This window comes from Physeter macrocephalus, chromosome 3, assembly GCF_002837175.3.
Source record: "Physeter macrocephalus isolate SW-GA chromosome 3, ASM283717v5, whole genome shotgun sequence".
In the NCBI taxonomy this organism is placed as follows: domain Eukaryota; kingdom Metazoa; phylum Chordata; class Mammalia; order Artiodactyla; family Physeteridae; genus Physeter; species Physeter macrocephalus.
Window position 1 is genome coordinate 23,077,891 of NC_041216.1, and position 3,916 is coordinate 23,081,806.

The following is a 3,916-nucleotide window of genomic DNA, read 5'->3' on the forward strand; positions in this document are numbered from 1 at the left end:
TTTGTGTTAACCCACTGAACGGCCACAGAAATAAGTAAGGAGGTAAGATATAACCGAGAAGAATAAAAGAACTGGGGAATGATAGAATTTCAAATCATAGACAACTGAGTGACTTTTTTTTTTCCCATCAGTAACTGGAGATTCCTGAGATGTAAACACAGAAAACAGGATAATATATCATGGAGGGCATCTATCCATTTACACTGAAGGTCTCTTTATTTCTGAACATTTCTACAACTGTCCATCCAAGGATAACTCAAACATGTGTGTCTCAAACTGAATCCTCCTCCAGAAATTTAGGTTCATATTTGACTCTATAAACACATGTCTAAAAGTCCCATCAGCTCCCCAAATCAACATATCCTTCTGGAATCCTGCACCCCTGCTAGATCACCTTTCCTTTTCCCAGTCACACTGAGCAGATAACAGAAACCATGGGTGTGTTTTCCCTTCATAATGTACCTATGTCCTAGATTTCAGTTTCCAAGGGTCCAGAAGAAAGCTTTTGATAGAAGCAACCAACTAGGCAGGGTATTACAGCATCATATACTGGGACTTATGTGATCACATATGTCAACGCCACAGTGAGGACAGGGGCTGGGGCTAATCCAAATGGTCCTGGGATGTCCTAAGTCTCTAAGAATCTCCAAAAGCTCAGCGTGTAGAAGGGCAAGTCTCTCCTGGTGGAGAACACCCTGAGAGCTGTAACTCTCCCGAGGGGCAGGATAAAGCTCTAGATTTAAACCAGGCAGCCCATCAGTATGACGCAGGAGCATGTCCATGACAGCCATGGAGAGGAGGTTCCCACACATGCTGAAGACCCTGAGATGGGAACAGTGGCTCAGCGCAGGCAGGAGGGCCTCGAGTTGGGAGTCCATGATCCTGTGCAGGTTTAAGTCCAGTTCCTGAAGAGTGGCTGCAACTTTCTCCAGAAGAACTTGGAGGAGCTCAGGACTAAAGTTGGTCAGGGTAACACCACTAAGATTCAGGCCCTTTAGATGACTAACGTTTGGACACTGGAAGAGATGCATCAAGTCTGATTCTGTAAGCAGGCAGTTGGTTATTGAGAGGTTGTCCAAGGGGTCTTCAGGCACCTGGAAAAAACAACAACAACAACAACAAGCAATTAGGTTTGGGAAACCAGAGTGGCAGGTGACCTCATGTGTGAGGTCTATGATTGTCCCAAAGCCAAAGTCATTATTACCATCTGGTAAAGCTCAATATCCAGAATGCCCACTCTCATTTTAGGCTGAGTCCTGCCATATTCTTTGTGTGACTGGGTCAAGTACATAGAACCTTGAAAGCTCTCTTTTCTCCTCTGTCAAGCAAAGTACAACATACTCCACTTCCTTAGGAGGATGAATGAAGATAATGGAATACTCTAGAACATGCTCAGAGGAGAGCCTGACACAGAGTCTCAATCAAGTATGGACACCACTGAATTTTAGTACTGGGAGATGAGATAAAAAAAGATTTCAACTCAGATTCCTTCAGTCCATGCTTGGGCTCCAGATGCCTATATCTCTGCCCAGGTGAGGCTGTTGGGAGACATGTAGAAACAACCAACCTGGGCAAGATCCCACAACATCCACTGGGGTTGCCAGTCTTCAGGGGCTCACTTACATCCCTGCATCATCTACAAACCTTCTATCAGTTTTTTATTATCTTTTTGGCTCTGCTTCATTACCATCATCTCCAGAATCTTGCATTTCCATATATTAATTACCTTATATGCAACACAGAACAACCTTTTTCAGCCTGGGGCTTTAAGACAGGCTCATTGTAGTCATAAGTTGGTGACCACAGAGTTTCTACTTAGAAATGCTCAGGTCTGATGTGGTTTTCCTCTTCAATGCCCCCTTCACTTACCTATTTACCTAAGGCATCTGAACACAGATATCTCTTCCCAAAGAAGAAATCATATACACAACTTCACTAGATCTATACCCCCTAATTTATACCTTTCTAGCATGGTGTCCCTTTCCAGAGCTTCTATACCAGTTGGTCCCACACCTTGATTATTGTACTTATGTGAATCCGCACTTCATGGTAGAGCAGCAAATTAGACAGTGCATTTGGTATTCTAGTATTGTGTTCACTGTTACTCAGCCAGTGGTGCTACCCTCACCTGAGCATCTGGTTCAGGTGACCTTCGAGGAAGGATGGAGATTCCATATGGAGATCCTGGAGGTACTTCAGCCTGAGGATCTGAGAGGCAAACTGTAGAAGATATTGAGGGTCTTGCTCCTTGAAGGCAGACACATGAATGGGGGAGAGAAGGAGTCTCTGAACATTCCTCATCTCGCCCAGGTGAGGAGCATACATGGCCAGGGTGGACAGCTTCCATGTGCAATTCACTTCCACCTCCTGTACACAGTCCAGCTGTACTATACTCAGAACTTTCTTAATATTTTCCTTGGGCATTGCAACAATCTTAAGCTTCTTACAGCACAGGTGTATGGGGCCTTTTCTTTGCTCCACCCACCTGATGAGGTAGGCAAGGAATTTATCCAGGGTCTTTTTCTTGAGACAAAGTTCTATGAATACCTCCAAGGGAGCCAAGGGCTGCTTTGTCCTTGAAATGTCCTCAGCCACTGGTGCCATCGATGAGCTTGAGTACACATGGGCTCTGGCTCCAGACCACATGCTCCAGAAGTTCTGACCAGTATTCCTTAAATGCAGCACCCTCAGTTTGCACCTCCTGTGGGGAAACAGCAGATTGGGTGGGATCCTTTAAGATACACACTGAATGAAACCACAGTCTCAGAATTTAGGCAACGCTCAGAATTCCCATCTGTGCTTTTATTTCACATTCCTGACATCACCTGCTGTCTTGCCTCTTCCCTCTCTTCCTCACTGTCCTCCAGCTTCTTTTACTCTTCCATCCTTCCTGCTTCTTCACTTGTAATATCGTTAAGCATCACAGCCAGGACATATTCTTTCAGGTTCCCCTGCATCTTAGGTACTACTACACTTTTGTAAGGCATTTTCCAAAGTGATCTCAGCAATGCTCAAGGCTTCTGAGCTTCTTCAGAAGCTTCTGGTCCACCCCTTGGTCATTCACTCTCCCTGATACCAGCAGTCTCTTCCAGGACACCTAAGACCCTACCAGGCTAAAAGGATCAGACCCACCTGGGGCGAGCCTTCTGGGCTAGCAGGACATCAAGCCCACCCAGCACTGCTTGTAAGGTTCCCTTGTGAGGCTTCTGCATCAGGCCACCTAGAGGCAGACAGGCAAAGGGCCAGGCTTGCACCATTGTCTTCAAGGTCTCCCTGCGTCTCCCATAGAAGGCAGCCATGAACAGTGGTAGGAAGAGCTCTGTGGGCAGATACTCCAAAGAGGAGATGGTCGATGCCTCGTCTCTCAACAGGCTCATTGCTGCTAAGTCCAGGAGTCCGGGTGGGTACCCAACACTCATCCTGACTCTGCTCTGAAAGGAATCCTGTGAAACTGCCAGGGAACAAAGCATCGTTCTCGGGCCATGCATGAGCACACACTTGTCTGTTTCCCCACCCTTCAGAGGAATCAACTCAGGGCCAAAACCTATGCTCTGGCAATGGTGAACCAGAAAGGAAGAAACCCAGTTTTTCTGGATTCCAGTCTGGGTTTGGTGGGCACGAAGTCATAGCTCTGCCCCTTCTGGCACTAGAGCAAGAATCTCACAAGTACCAAGAAGGAAGAAAGACAACGAGTAACTCATCCATTTCCACCCACTGCTTTGCTTAATGCAGTTCCCTCTTGCAAGTTTGTACCATGAGACTGAACAAGCTGGCCCCCTTGTTTTTAGGGTGAAAACTTTTAAACAAGGCTCAGAATGTCTATCAGCAGAGAGGAATGGAACCTTTCCTATGACATTCCCCCTGTCCCTCCCAGTGCTGGCTGCCAAAGCAGCTTGGGAGAATGATGATTCACTGC

At 46.4% G+C, this 3,916-nt stretch overlaps 1 pseudogene; it reads right to left on the bottom strand.

Moving 5' to 3' along the window:
• Positions 1-542: 542 nt before the first annotated feature.
• Positions 543-3,419, bottom strand: LOC129391821 (PRAME family member 12-like; annotated as a pseudogene).
• Between the last annotated feature and the right edge of the window lie 497 nt (positions 3,420-3,916).